At 38.2% G+C, this 16047-nt stretch overlaps 1 protein-coding gene across 1 annotated transcript in view; it reads left to right on the top strand.

The window, feature by feature from the left end:
* The window catches only part of elm (calcineurin like EF-hand protein 1 elm), a 64160-nt gene that overhangs the window by 26334 nt on the left and 21779 nt on the right, over positions 1 to 16047 (top strand). The gene's annotated exons all lie outside the window — the stretch shown is intronic.

The raw sequence follows: 16047 nt of genomic DNA, 5'->3' as shown, positions 1-16047 counted from the left end.
GTCTTCTGACTGTTACTGCATTTGCTACCACTCCTGTATGTTCTTCCCATTCTCTTTTCAGCTCAGACGAAGAAGCTTTATGGTTTTTAAGGTATAAGCACTTCAAAACATGGTCTTGTTTTGGCATAGAGACTCGTTTGTGTCCGGTTCTTTTTTTTCCTATTAGCAGAACCAGTATTCTTGAGTTTGGAAAGAAATCTACTCACTGTCGACTGATTACAAGACATTCTATAAGCGATATAACGGGACGAACATCCTTCCTCATGTAAAGCAACAATAGCACTCTTTCTTCGTGGTGTCAACAGCACATAATTCGCCATCCTGACACAGTCAAGGAATGACTGCAACTCTTGCAAAGGTGCTTATATAGTTGAAAGTAACAGCTGATGCAATATTACAACATCACCAATCTTATCTGATTACGTGTCAATCTTATCTGTACTTACATATTTACATTATTCGGACGACAATTACAATTTTAAGGGGTGATGCACTTTCTTCGAACACCAGTGTACGTGATACGCTACATACTTTTCAATAATCATTAACTTGCATTATTTTATATTTACTTATATTAGGAATACTTTCAAATTACATTACAGTACATAAATTGTCAAAAAAAATGTAATTACTGTAAATAAGAGTTTTTTTTTTTTTTTTCCCACTTTATTTTTACCAAAAAAAAAAAATTATAATCTGGTTAATTGAATCACTTTATCGGGACTTTTTCAATTTCCCAATAAGAGGTAAATGCTGCCTTTATTATATTTTATATATATATATACAAAGGGTACTAGGAAAGTTTTGCAATACAGCTTTGTTTATTTAATTTTTTCAAAGTAATTTCCTCTACATTCAATACACCTCTCCATCCTCTGAAACCAATCTTTAAACCAGTTCTGCCAAGTTTCACTAGGGAGTAAAGCACACTCGTTGTCCCAAGCCCGTAGAAGGTCCTCATCACTGAAAAACCGCCTCCCTTTTAGCTTCATTTTCACATGCAGGAACAGTGCAAAGTTGCAGGGAGCAAGGTCTGGACTGTAGGAGGGTGCTCGAGAAGTTTCAGTCCTGTCGTGGTCAAATATTCGGTGCAGGCTTTGGCGTGGTGAGCTGGAGCATTTTCGTGATGGAGGTACCAGGTGTCCATTCTTGACTTTGGCCACAGGTTCTTCATAGATCCAATGACTTTAGGCAGGCATTGTTCAGTATACCACTTAGCTGTGACTGTCTTCTGCGTGTCCAAAACGACACGTTCCACAATTCCACTCGATTTGAAAAATACAGCTATCATTTTCTTCTTTACAGATCGGGATTTTCTGACAATTACAGGTGTGTCGTCATCATCAAAGACCCAAACTTTGTTTTGAGCCTTGGTCGGCAGATCGTAATAGTACAGCCAAGTCTCTTCACCTGTCACGATGTTGTTCACATAGCGAGATTGTCCCTTATCAAACTTTTTTAACATCTCCCGGCACCAAGTCACACGTCGTGTCATCTGCTCTTCAGTCAGTTGATGCGGCACCCAGAGAGAACAAAGTTTCTTCACGTGCAAATGATCTTGCAGAATCGAACGAATTGCTGGTGCATTTAGGCCCAAAGTGTCCTCTATCTGTTGGTAGGTCACTCGCCTGTTTTCGTCAAGCATTTTCCTCACAGCAGTAATGTTTTCCTCCGTAACTGACGTTCGTGGCCTTCCCGGCCTCTCAGAATCCTCCAGAGTGAAATTTCCCCTTTGGAATTCTCTATACCACCTGAATATCGTTGTACGATGTGGACAATCATCATCTAGTGCAAGAGTCATTTCTTCTAAGCACTGGTCTATGGTTAAACCACGCACAAAATTATACCGCAAAACTGTCCTTATCTCATTTCGTGACCACGATGCCATCGCAAGCACTTTACACTCTCACTACTAATGAATAACTGAGCCCATCGACTTGGCGCGGCGGCTACTATGCATGTATGAACATGTCTCAACATGCAGCAACAAGCAGTTTCCTGTGATTCATTGTTGCGTCATATTGCAAAACTTTCCTAGTACCCTTTGTATATATATATATATATATATATATATATATATATATATATATTTTTTTTTTTTTTTTTTAGTTGCATATTTGACTCAATTTTTAATTTTAATATTTTTGCCTTTTTACTTATGATAGTTTGGTTCGATAACGATGAAATTCATTTACAATAGCTAATCTTAGCTTCTATTTGTAACTAGATATCTAGTTACAAATCATTGGCTTCTGTTTGAATCAAGAGACTGTTTTTATTAATAACACATTCAGTGTGTTCAGACTGGATGTGTTAGTATTAGTAATGGACGCATGGTGCAAGAAAGCCTATGGCTTATGCTGCACCAGCCAAAAAAAAAAAAAAAATCGAACAAAACAAATGATAAAAACAACAAAAAAAATAAAATAAATAAAAAATAAAAAAATAAATATTTTTTATGTTACTTCAATAAATAAAAATAATTAATATGTTACTTCAATATTAATGCTGTCAAGGGTGAATTGAACAAGGATCTACATTTTTCTTTACTGTTTGTACTCTTTTATAGGCTTTGTGGTCAACCATGGTGTTTATACCATTTTGATAACAGCGAACAAGAGAAATAAGTTTTCCGGTTCTACATTGCTAACTATGAATTCTGCTGCTTTACTTTCCATTTCTGTTATTTAAATCATAGCATATGATGGTTACCTCTGACAAAACAGTGTTTTTAGTAATATTTATCCAAAGTAATTTGCATATTTCTTGCATATATTCTTCTTCTTCAAGAGGAGTGTTTCCATTTACAATGGGTTTCCTCAGCCTACAAGTTATTTCTTGTTAGGAATTTTTTCCCGCCATAAAGTGCGGTTCAAGGTGTCTTGGTTGGTTAAGCCTCGGGCTGTCATGCACTCCCGTACTCCATCCATCCATGTCCTCCTAGGTCTTCCTCTTCTCCTTCTTCCAGGAGGTATCCATTCCAGGATAGCCTTTGGATATCTGTTTTCTTTCATCCGTTTTACATGTCCATACCATGTTAGATGCTTTTCTCTGATGGTGTCAATAATAGTCTTTTTCACTTCCATTTTTTCCCTTATGTCTTCATTCCGTTTTCTGTCTCTTCTAGAAGTTCCTGCTGAGCGTCTCCAAAAATCCATTTCTGTGGAGAGCAATTTGTTTTCTGTTTGCCTATTCAATGTCCAGGTTTCCGCTCCATACAATAGAAGACTTTGTACAATCGTCTGAAATATAAGTTTCTTTGTTTTATGTAGGATATTTTTGCTCCACAGAACAGAGTTTAACATGCCGATAGCTTTTCTGCCGTTTGTAATTCTCTTATTGATCTCTGCTTGGGATGATCCATCACTTTGTAAGATTGATCCCAAATATTTGAATTTATCGATTGTTTGATTTTAAAACCTGCAGTATTTAGAACGTGTCCTGGCCCTGAAGACAACATTTCAGTCTTGCTAAGACTTATTTTTAGATATATATTTCTCAAACAATTGATGACATGCATACTTTGCATCTTCTAAGTCTTGTGCTATCATCACCTGATCGTCTGCAAAAAGTAAATTGTGAATATAGGTGTTCTTATTAATCGGCAATCCCATTTTATTACATTTTTTTGACCAGGATCTTGGGCAGATGTCGATATAAATTTTGAAAAGCGTTGGTGACATGCAACAACCTTGTAATAAGCCTTTTGAAGTGTGGAATTCAGGTGACAAAGCTGATCCCACTTTAATTTTGCATCTATTATTCCTGTAAATTGCCTTAATAATGTTAATCAGTTATCCATCAATATTTGCCTCTTTCAGTGCTTCCCATAAGAGTTTTCTTGGAACACTATCATATGCATTTTCAAGGTCAATGAAAATCATAAAGATTTTTTTCCCTTTTGATTGGCATTTTTCGAGGATCTGTCGTACTGTTGAGATATGATCTATACATGACTTCCCAGCTGAAAAACCACTTTGTTCTTCTGATACCTCGATTCGGGCTTCTAAATGGTTCCTGATCCATTTTCCAAGGATCTTTAACAGCGGGTTCAGGACTCATATTCCTCTGCAATTTGAACAGCTTTTCCGATCGCCCTTCTTATAAATTGATGTAATATATCCTGTTATCATTTCTTTCGGTATTTCTTCTCCTCTCAGTATACTATTTAACAGTTTTTGTATCAGAACAGCCACTCCTCTTCCTCCATATTTCAGAAGTTCCATGTAAAACTCCTCCAGGTCCAGGTGATTTGCCATTCCTTCCTTCCTTTAGCAGGAGTTCCACTTCCCTAACAGAAACTTTTAAGCCAGAGTCTTCTACACCAAAATCCTCCATCGTCTTGAACTCTTCCCGGTCTTCTTTTAAAAGTCCTTCGTAGTACTCCGTCCAGTCTTTCAAAGGTATTAATTGCAAACTAGCATTGTGTTTTTTCTGTTTTCTCAAGTCTTTAAGGACCTTTCATGATTCCGCTGATTGCTTGAAGCCCAATTTGCTATTAATAGTTGCGCATTTCCTTTCCCATTCTTCATTTTTCGCTTCTACTACTAACTGATTGGCTATTTTCTTTTTTTCAACATAAATGTTCCTATATGCATCATTCCTATCACCCAGCCATTTCTGATATGCAAGTTTCTTTTCCTCTGCAGCAGCTCTTACTTTCTCTGTAATCCAGATCTTTTTTGGTCCTTGGCTCTTCTTTTTGCCTAGGATTTCATGAGCTATTTTTTTAACAGTATTTTTTAAATATTCGTAGATTTCTTCAGTATTACCTTTTATCTCTATGTAATTGCAGCATCCAGTCTCTGGGTGAAGTTGTTTCTAATGCTGTCGTCCTGCAGTAGGTCAGTGTTAAATTGATCCACTTGTAGCATTTCTCCTTCCCTGCATTGTTGGTTGTCCACACATATTTTATTAATCCAGTTCCACCTCAGTAGTGTTTTAACAAGAAAATGGTAGTAGTAGTAGTAGTAATAGTAGTAGTGGCACTTGATGCAAGAAAGCAAGTGTAGGAGCTTATGCAGCATCAGCCAAAAAAAAAAAAAAAAAAAAAAATCACACCATACCCTCCAATTGCCTGTCCAGTTCCTCCTTAAATTTATTTAACCTATCAACTTCCACAACGACAGATGGAAGTTTGTTCCAGCAATTAACCACCCGCTGGCTAAAGGCAAATTTCCGCACATCTATTCTACATCTATCCTTTCTTAATTTGAACTTATGTCCCCGTAGGTTCGTATTCTGAACAAGTGGGAGGATCCCATCAGAATTCAGCGTGCTCAACCCATTCAAGGCCTTATAGACCTCAATCAGATCACTGCGCAGGTGCCTAGTCTCCAGCCACTGCAATTTGCAGAACTTAAGCCTCTCTTGGTAAGAGGATCCCTTCATTCCCCTCACCAATCATGTTGCTCTTCTCTGTACACGCTCAAGCAAATCTACATCCTTCCTAAAATGAGGCCTCCAGACCTGTACACAGTACTCAAGGCGTGGCCTGACCATTGCCTTATACAGAGGGACAATCACCTCCTTTTCCCTGCTAGCAAAATTCCTATATATCATTGACAAAACCCCATGACCTGCCCTAGCAGCCTGTCTACATTGCTCAGAAAACTTCATATCTGACTGCACAATTACTCCCAGGTCTTTTTCATTTTCTACCACCTTAAGTGTAGTACCACACAGTTGGTACGTTTCTCTGGGGTTACTTCTACCCATATGCAGTACTTTGCATTTGTCAAGGTTAAACTTCAGTTGCCACTTCTTAGCCCATCTGCCCAAATTATCTAGATCCTGTTGCAGTAGCACACTGCCATTACTGTCATTAACAACCCTGCCAACCTTCGTGTCATCTGCAAACTTCGACATTAAGCCTGATATACCTTCATCAATATCATTGATAAATATACAAAACAACAGTGGACCCAACACCGAACCCTGTGGGACTCCACTAATAACATTAGTCCACGAAGAGCAGCACCCATTGATTACCACCCTCTGTCTTCTCCCACTTAACCATCCTTTTATCCATTGTAGCAACTTACCCTTAATACCATTCTGCTCCAATTTGTACCGTAGTCTTCCATGCGCAACAGTGTCAAAAGCTTTCCTGAAATCCAAGTATATGATATCAAAATTATTTTTTGCATCCAGTTCCTTTGTGACCACATCATAATAACCAATCAAATTTGTCAGACAAGACTTTCCCTTAACAAACCCATGCTGTGTCTGAATTATTGCTGCAGTCTTGTCTAGATGATCCTGCAATGCATCTTTAACCAGTGACTCCATTATTTTACCCGGAACAGAAGTTAAACTAACTGGTCTGTAATTATTCGTGTCACCCTTCGAACCTCCTTTGTGAATTGGGGATACATTTGCACATCTCCAGTCCGTGGGAACCTCCCCTGAATCCAAGGATGCTCTCATAATTATGGCTAAGGGTTTGCTTAGTTGCTTTGCCGCCTCCTTTAATATAACTGGATAGATCCCATCCGCCCCAGGTGCCTTTCTTATGTTTAACTTCAACAATTTCTCCTCCACTTTGCTCTCAGTTATTACAAAATCATTAAGCACACTGCTACAATTTGATAACCTTCTTCCATTTTCAAACTGTAATGATTCCTCACGTGTGAATGTAGATGCAAAATACTCATTCAGTTTGTTTGCTATCTGAGCAGGATCATCAACAGTCGAACCATCGATGTCAAGTGGACCAATCATATTCAGCCCCTTCCTTTTAGAGTTTATATAAGTAAAGAAATCCTTGCTGTTTTTCTTAGCATCTTTTGCCAAAGATTTCTCGTAATCCGCCTTTGCCTGCCGAACCTCCTTTGTGACCTGATTACAGACTAGCTTATATCTGCTACAGGCTTCTGCGTTGCCTGATAATTTATATGCATCCCATGCATTTTTCTTCTCTGTCACGAGTCTCATTAGTTCATTTGATAACCATTTAGGCCTAAACCTTGAACAATATTTCTTCATCGGTATGAAAAGTCTAGTAGCTTCCACGATTAATTCCTTGAATGCTTCCCACTTAGAATTTACTGTTTGTAACATCGTCAGTCGATCCCACTGTACAGAATTTAAAAACTGTCTGAGACCACTGTACTCCCCTTTACGGAAGCAAAAACCCTTTCCTTTACCCCTGACGGTAGTTACCTCTTTGAGTAAATCCCACTTCAGCACACTGTGATCACTGCCACCTAGTGGTTCCTTTATCTGCAAATTCTTAATACACGAATGATCACTGCTGATAACCAGATCAAGAGTATTACTTTCTCTGGTTGCCTCTCGAACATGCTGGTGCAGAAAACAATCATCCAATAAATCCACAAAAGTCTGACTAGTGTGTGAGTGACCAACCCACAAGTTCCAGTCAATATCTGGGAAGTTAAAATCCCCCATTATAAGACATTCTGATTTACTGGCCCACTCTATTTCTCTGTACAATTGTTCATTGTACTCATTCGACTCATTAGGCCTATAACACACGCCTACTCTTATTTTTGCTTTTGCAGTGCTTATGTCACACCAAACTGACTCAACAGTGCACTGTCCATCTATATCAACTGGATGCACTTCTTTTGATTTTATGTTTTTCTTAATTAACAGCATAACACCTCCTCCCTTTCTGTCCTGTCTATCCTTTCTGTACACATTGTACTCCCCAAATTCCAGTTCTGCATTCCTTATATCTTTGTGACACCACGTCTCTGCTATCCCAACAATATCCGCCTTTGATGTCTTGACCAACACTTCAAATTCATCAAATTTATTTACTATACTTCTAGCATTGGTATACATGCAAGCATACATGCTCCTATGCCTATTCCTTGTTACCCTAACACATCCCATATACCCAACTATTCCAGGATGACTGCCATCCGTCCCTGAAACCCCCAACACCCCTCACTCCAGGTCGCTACTTATTCTAATAGAAGTTGTGCAAGAATCACCTTCACCTCTGCCTGCGGTTACTGTTAAACTATTAGTCTTTGTATCCCCCCCAAGCTAGCAGTTTTCCGACCCACCTAACACTGCCTCGATAGCATCAGCAAATATTCTTGCACCCTTTCTATTTAAGTGTATCCCATCCCTGTAGAAGCAATCTCTCCTGTTAACAAGTACAGTCCAGGCTGAAAAAAATTCTACCCCTTGAGCCTTGCACAATCTTTCCAGGGCCGAATTGATCGACAAGGCTCTCATCATATACTCCCTCCTATCGTGTCTGGGCAGAATTGCAGACACTTTTAAATTCAACCCTAATTCTCGGCTTTTTTTCAACAGTGACCTGTACTTGTTGAGTAATTCTGCCGGTCTCCTACTCTTAATATCATTAGTGCCAACGTGTACAACTATATCACCTTTTGTGCCCTTGAAAGATGATATCCGCTCTACAACGTCATCAACCTTTGCCCCTGGCAGACATACCCTGGTCCTGTTCCACCTATCCTTTTTACATAGCATGTTCCCCGTTTCCCTGACAGTAGAGTCACCAACAACTAATAGTTCCTGTGGGACCAGCGCATTCTGCCTTGGGGGTTGCCGCTGTGTTGCGTGATGACCAAGTGCAAGCTCTGGCGTTGATGTGGGCAGCTGAGAGCTTGATGGGCCCCTCAATTTATTTCCTTCGAGGGCATCCACCCTGTCCTTCAAACTCTCATATAGGCCCATAACAACGCTGAGTTGTCGCCTGATTTCCTTACACTCCTTACATCGCGCACACACAAAGACATCCCCCATGGCAATATCATGTTCCGTTCCAGAGAGTTCGGCAAACATTTCACAAGTTGCACATTTTTTTAGGCTGTGACGCGTTGGAGAATGGCCCCCCTCAGTTCTCCCCCGAGTCACAACACTCCTGCCACTTTGTGCCCGTTGCTTTGCTGCTCTAGTTCGGGGCATGGTAGTTTAAATTAATAAAATCAATAAATTAAATGTCAGTAGTATTTGAATAGAAACTATGAAATAGAAACAGTGAAGCGTATTACTATATAATTATGCGTTAGAGCTACCTCAATTAAAAAATTTGAATTCCCTACAAAAACTTTGAATTCCCTGTATACAAAAACAATGGCTACAAAAATCGAACAAAAATAACGGTTTTACCTATCGTAAGTAAAATCCACAAAAACTCTTATCTAAATTAAAATAAAAAATAACCAGCGTAACTATAACTATATGACTACGTATTAAGTACAATATAAAACAACAATCATGTAAATAAAAGGCAAACACTTATCGTTTTTGCGGAGCCTGTAACTGTCAGCTGTAACTTTTAAATAGAGTCTGAATGTGGTCAGATCCACATTCAGCTCCTCTATAAACTCTGACATCTTTCAATACATATGTCCCTGAATGTTTTGAAATAATGTAATCTATAACTGATCTAATTTGTCTTGTCTCCTGTGACCAAGTATATTTATGGATACCCTTGTGTTGGAAAAATGTGTTGTTTATTCTCAAGTCGAATGTTCACAAAGATTGCATAGTCTATCTCCATTGTCATTCCTCCCTTTCTCTCCAAATCTTCCAATAACTTTGCTATTTTGTTCAGTTCCTACTCTTGCATTGAAATCTCCCATTAGAAATATCTCTTTGTTCTTAGGAATTTTTTCTATTAGTTCTGTTATTTGTTATTTGTTATTTGGTTTTTAGGAGCATTAGCAACTAAGGCCATATTGCTCCGGGATATGCGGTGGTCAATCCCTGACCTTTCCGCATCCTCCGTATTTGGTAGTGACGGGCTCGAACCCCGGTCTAATCAAGAAGCGTGTGCTACGCACTGCTGCTCCTTCCCACCTGGCTGCGGAGGCGCCTCTATTAGTTCTCTCAGATCCTCCCAAAATTCATTCTTCAAGGTATCAGTGGTGTCATTAGTCGGGGCATATATTCCCAAAATACATATTTCTCTCCCGTACATTTTCTGTTCCAGTGAGATCATTCTTTCATTAATGAATTGCCAGTTTTTGATGTTGTCTCAATTTCTTTTATTATTATTATTATTATTATTATTAGCCATATGGTACAAGGAAGCCTGAGGCTTATGCTGCACCAGCCAAAAAAAAGAAAAAAATTCCCGAGTTACCCGTGTGTGTGTGTGTGTGTGTGTGTGTGTGTGTGTGTGTGTGTGTGTGTGTGTGTGTGTGTGTGTGTGTGTGTGTGTGTGTGTGTGTGTGTGAGAGAGAGAGAGAGAGAGAGAGAGAGAGAGAGAGAGAGAGAGAGAGAGAGAGAAGGCATCACCAAGAAAGAGAAGAATGATGATATCCAGCTCAGGACCCTGGGTTTGCCAAGCCCATACTCACCAGATGTGAGCCCCCGGGGATAATTTTTAACAGCAATAGAAACTCCTGCTCATGCTCTTTCACTGTTATCGACTCCACTCCAAAAATGGTAGTATTCTCCCATTATTTCCTCTCCACATCCCTTTTTCTTTGTCTCTGACAACATGACGATGTCTAACTTGAATTTTTGCAGTTCATCCGAAAGAAAGTTTCTTTTAGTTGAAAGGCCTCGAATATTCCAGCATCCCAAAATCATAGTCCTTTTCTGTTTGCCGAGTCGTGTCTGAAAGTGCAGTCCATTTTCATTTTCACTTGTAGGTCGTTTAGCATTTGTGTATTTTTTACACTGAACAAGGAGCTAGCCCGTTGCAGCAACCCCCAACCTGGAGGGCCGGGGTATCTCTCTTAGTCTGGCCCCTACCCTTTGACCTGTCCGGCTTGGAATGCCCTACCAGTAGCTAAGTTACCGCCGACTTAGCTTTTCGGGTCATCGAGACGGGCATATATTCTTGTTTACTTTTTTTTAAGCCACGCAAAACTTAGTTATGTTTTCTTGTATGTGTAGTTGCAGATAGAAAACAAAGCATTGTGAAGGCTATTGCTCTTTCATTTTCTAATAAAAAAAATGTAAAAATGCTATTTCTAAATTAGAAACAATGTGGAATTTAGAATATTTGTAAATATAATATTTTATATAATTTAAGTATTAAAGTATGTCTGTAAACAATGGGTAGTGAACCGTATTTGATTTTATAGTGATGTAAAAATGATAGAAAAAAGGTCTATATATTCAGTTAATTTAAAGGGGGTTCTGAGTGGTGAAAACTTATGCTTAGCATTTCCTTTTAATAGCCAAGTTCAAATTTTTAATAACTTGTCAACCTACTTATTTTTGGGTGTCTAAAATCAAGAATAAGTATCCCCTTTTATTAAAAAAATAATAAATTTAGCATTTAATGAACAGTTAGCAGAAATACAAATCCATATCATCAAACTGCATTCTATAGAATGACAAATGTTTCTAAGTTTTTCATTTTCATTTTTTCACAAATTAATCTCATTAGTATTTTTAAAAAAAAAATTGCATATCACACCATAGTTTCAGCCAAAATGGAAGAAAAAGTTGGCTCAGGCAAAACATTCAGATATCTAGTTACAAGCTTACAGTGTTCTTCTAAAACAAATTGTTACTGCTCTTTTTTTTCTGACAACATTTAAAGGAGTATATTATGTTCCTTTTATGTTGCTAATAGGAATAAAAGGGCTTACCTTTGCTTTCTCCATAGAGCTAGCATGTGTGTGAAATTTTTTTATTTTTATTTTAAATCCTTACACTCTCCTTTGTTTGTGGTAAAGTTCATCCTTGTTTATGTTGTTGGAGATTTATGCTTTTATGGCATAAATATAATATGTAGTGGCAAACAATGAACTGACCAAAAAAAAAAAACAAAAAAAACAAAGCTTGCTATGAGCTTTCACAGTTTATTTAAACTTAAATACTCTAATTAAGGCCCTATTTAAGTTTCATACTCGCCCCTATTTGGTAATTTTCATTTCTGTAATCATGATATATGGTCGAAAAGCATTGTCAGCTTCAGGAAGAAAAATCGTTTTGCAATTTTTTCGTTTTTAATTGTGTTAAATTGATTTTTAATTGTTATTGATTTTTAATTATTTTTTTAAATTATTTGTTACTCTAATGTAAGTTTTTCGATTTTTTCGTTTTAATTTCTGGAGAGTATCATATGGAAGTGTTCTATGTACTATATTGAGGTAAACTTCTCTTATTATTTTACAAATATTGATATGAACGTAGAATATATCGAGCATTATAGCTCTGGTTCATACTATCTAATTAAGGCTCTTATGATTTTGCCTGCACATAACTTAACAAAAATTTCACACACATGCTAACCAAGCATGTGTTAGCATGTCTGTAACCAAGTCACAAAGGAGATTAGGCAGGCAAAGGCAGACTACGAAAAATCATTGGCAAAGGATGCAAAGAAAAACAGAAAAGAGTTCTTTACATACTTGAACTTGAGAAGGAAAGGGATGAATCAGATTGGTCCACTGGATATTGATGGTTCAACAGTTGAGGATCCTGCTCAGGTGGCTAACAATCTAAACGAGTATTTTGCATCTACATTCACGCATGAGGAGTTATTCAGGAAGGAGAATGATGTAGGTAAAGTAAACATTGGCAGTGAGCTGGATGATTTTGTAATAACTGAGAGGAAAGTGGAGGAGAGATTGTTGAGGATAAACATAAAAAAGGCACCTGGGGTGGATGGGATCTATCCAGTTATATTAAAGGAGGCTGCAAAGGAAGTATGCAAACCCCTAGCCATAATTATGAGAGCTTCTTTGGACTCAGGGGAGGTACCCATAGACTGGAGATGTGCAAATGTAACCCCAATTCACAAAGGAGGATCAAAGGCTGACAAAAGTAATTATAGACCTGTTAGTTTAACTTCTGTTCCAGGTAAATTAATGGAGGCACTGGTTAAAGAAGCACTGCAGGATCATCTAGACAAGAATTCCGTTATAGCTCAGACGCAGCATGGTTTTGTTAAGGGCAGGTCTTGCCTGACCAATTTGATTGGATACTATGATGTAGTCACAAAAGAACTGGATGCAGGGAATAACTTTGATATTATATATTTGGATCTTAGAAAGGCTTTCGATACTGTTGCACATGGAAGACTGCTGCACAAATTGGAGCAGTGTGGCATTGGAGGCAAATTGCTGCTATGGATAAGGGGATGGTTGAGTGGCAGAAGACAGAGAGTGGTAATCAATGGACACTGCTCAACGTGGACTAATGTTATTAGTGGAGTTCCTCAAGGTTCAGTGTTGGGTCCATTGTTGTTTTCGGTGTTTATGAATGATATTGATGATGGGATATCAAGTTTAATGTCCAAGTTTGCAGATGATACAAAGGTTGGCAGGGTCGTTAAGGACACTACTGACGCTATGCTGCTGCAACAGGATCTGGAAAGGTTGAACAGATGGGCTGAGAGGTGGCAAATGAAGTTTAACATTGACAAATGTAAAGTACTACATATGGGATACAGTAACCCCAGAGCAACGTATCAACTCTGCGGTACTACACTGACAGTGGTGGAGAATGAAAAGGACCTGGGGGTAATTGTGCAGGCAGATATGAAGTTCTCTGAGCAGTGCAGACGAGCTGCAAGAGTAGCTCATGGTGTCTTGTCAATGATATACAGGAATTTTTCTAGCAGGGATAAGGAGGTGATTATTCCCTTGTATAAGGCAATGGTTAGGCCACATCTTGAGTACTGTATACAGGTCTGGAGGCCTCATTTCAAGAAGGATGTAGAGCTGCTGGAACGGGTACAGAGAAGGGCAACAAGATTAGTAAATGGAACAAAGGGTTGCTCTTACGAAGAAAGGCTTAAGTTTTGCAAATTACAGAGTCTGGAGACTAGGCACCGGCGAGGTGATCTGATAGAGGTGTATAAGGCTTTGAATGGTTTGAGCATGCTCAATGCCAATGGGATTCTTCATCTTGCTCAGAATAATCACCTCAGAGGGCATAAATTCAAATTGAGGAAGGACGGATGTCGGATAGATGTGCGCAAATTTGCCTTTGGCCAGCGGGTGGTTGGTTGGTGGAACCGACTTCCATCACTTGTTGTTGAAGTTGATAGCCTAAACAAATTTAAAGCTCAACTGGACAGGTATTTCGAACGAACGGAGGGGTGAAATGGGAGTGGTTTTTTTTTTTTTTTTTTTGGCTGATGCTGAATAAGCTTGCTTTCTTGCATCATATGCCTCTACTAATGCTAATGCTAACAGCCATTGTTCAACTCATTCTTTGTCCAGCTGGAACAATGACACCAAACATTGTTCCAAGAACTGACATAGCTTAGAGCTTATTTAAAGAGCCATTGTAACATTCTTCTTAAAACTGTTCCAACTCACCTAGCTAGCATTCTCATTCTCAAAATATGCTAGCATTCTCAATTATGTACAGCATTTTTTTAGAAACAGTAGGAATTATTTATTAGTTAAACATTTCATGTATATGGAAATGCATACTACTTCCTTTGTAACTGACAGATATAGATGTGCCCAGACGTGTTTAGACATGTCAAGATCCGTTAGCTATATAAACCCAATTTCTTCTGCATTGCTTCTACTGCAGTCATGCTAATTAGTATCTGCTTCTAACATGATTTTCATATTATGTTTCTTTGACAATGGCAACTTGTAGTTGTATGAACAGTCCAAATAGATTTTGTTACATTTGCATTAACTACGTTCTGACAAAACAAAGACTGAATATGACATAATTTGTGAAAAATGTATATATATATATATATATACGCCATATATTTTGGAATTAAATTAGGTGACCAAGATTGGGTATTATAAAGTGTGCCGTACATGTGGGAAAGGCTTGTGATTGTGGAAATGTAAAGGAAAGCCATGACATTTACTGTTTCCATGGCATGGAGGGAACCTCAAGATCATATTAATGATTGCTACTTTTGTTCTGTAAATTAGCTGTTCTTTGCATTATAAATTGTTATAATGCAAAGAACAAGCAGAGTACTGAAATACGCATCTCCACCCGCAGATCCCAAATCTGACATTTCTGCTTTACAATATGATATAAACTATTGTGATGAAGAAATTCACAATGCTTCCTCATTCATTTCACAAATATGCGTGGCCTCACTTCCAATCTCAAAGATGTCCATTTCCACTTAGTCTGCCAAACCCCATGTACTCTTTCTGACAGAATCTCAATTATCAACTGATTCAATCATTGCCTACCTCAATTGTCCAAATTATTCAATGTATAATTCCTTTCATTTCAAAGGTGGCACTTGTGCATATGTTCACTCTGATACTCCCTGCCAGAGACTTAGTAATTTGGAATCTCCTCTTTTTTTTGATCTTCTCTGGCTTAAAATCTCTGCCTCATTCTGTCAAATTCATCTCTCTCCTCTATTATTCTCCCAACTCCACTAATCACTTGGAACTTTGAATTCCTCTCTTTGAAACTTTACTTTCTCCAGTTCAACTTTCCTAATGAGATAATTTTCCTTGGTGATTTTAATGTTCACAACTCCAGCTGGCTTCCATTTTCTAGTCACACAGACCCAGCTGGTCGAGATGCTGAGGCTTTTGCAATTACTAATGATCTTGCACAGATTGTTCATTTACCTACCAGAAAGTCCTAACCATGCAGTCAACATGCTGATCTTTTTCTCACAAAAAACCCTTCTAAGTACACAGTTGAGGTGAGTGGCCCACTGGTACCTCAGATCACAACTTGGTGATGGTCTTCTCCGAGAAGCCTTTCTCTTGTGGCCAATTTCAACAGATCATCTCACTGAAATCTCACAGATCATCCCATTTTGCATTACAAGAATGCAAAATGGGATGATCTGTGAGATTTCATTCCTTCTTTTTCTTGATCGGATCACTGTTTCAAATTTCTGACATCAATGTTTGCTCAGATCGTGTCAGTGAAATTATTTTTGTAGTATGGATGAAATCCTTTATTCCACACTCTACCTTAAAATCTTATCATTTATCTAAACCTTGATTTTACAGTAAGTGTGCTATGAATGTTGAATATTTCAATTGGCTTGTATCCAAATCTCCAGTTTCATTTTCTGTCTGTACCAAAGCTTGCAACAATTGTAAAGCAGTTATTAATCAGTCCAAACTAGATTTCTAACAAACTAAGTGTAGAAAGCTTGCTCCTTGTCCAAAT

Source organism: Mastigoproctus giganteus, chromosome 6 (assembly GCF_048544385.1).
Source record: "Mastigoproctus giganteus isolate SK-2022 chromosome 6, ASM4854438v1, whole genome shotgun sequence".
In the NCBI taxonomy this organism is placed as follows: Eukaryota; Metazoa; Arthropoda; class Arachnida; order Uropygi; family Thelyphonidae; genus Mastigoproctus; species Mastigoproctus giganteus.
The sequence above is the reverse complement of the archived record's forward strand: the minus strand, read 5'-3'. Positions and strand labels throughout refer to the sequence as shown.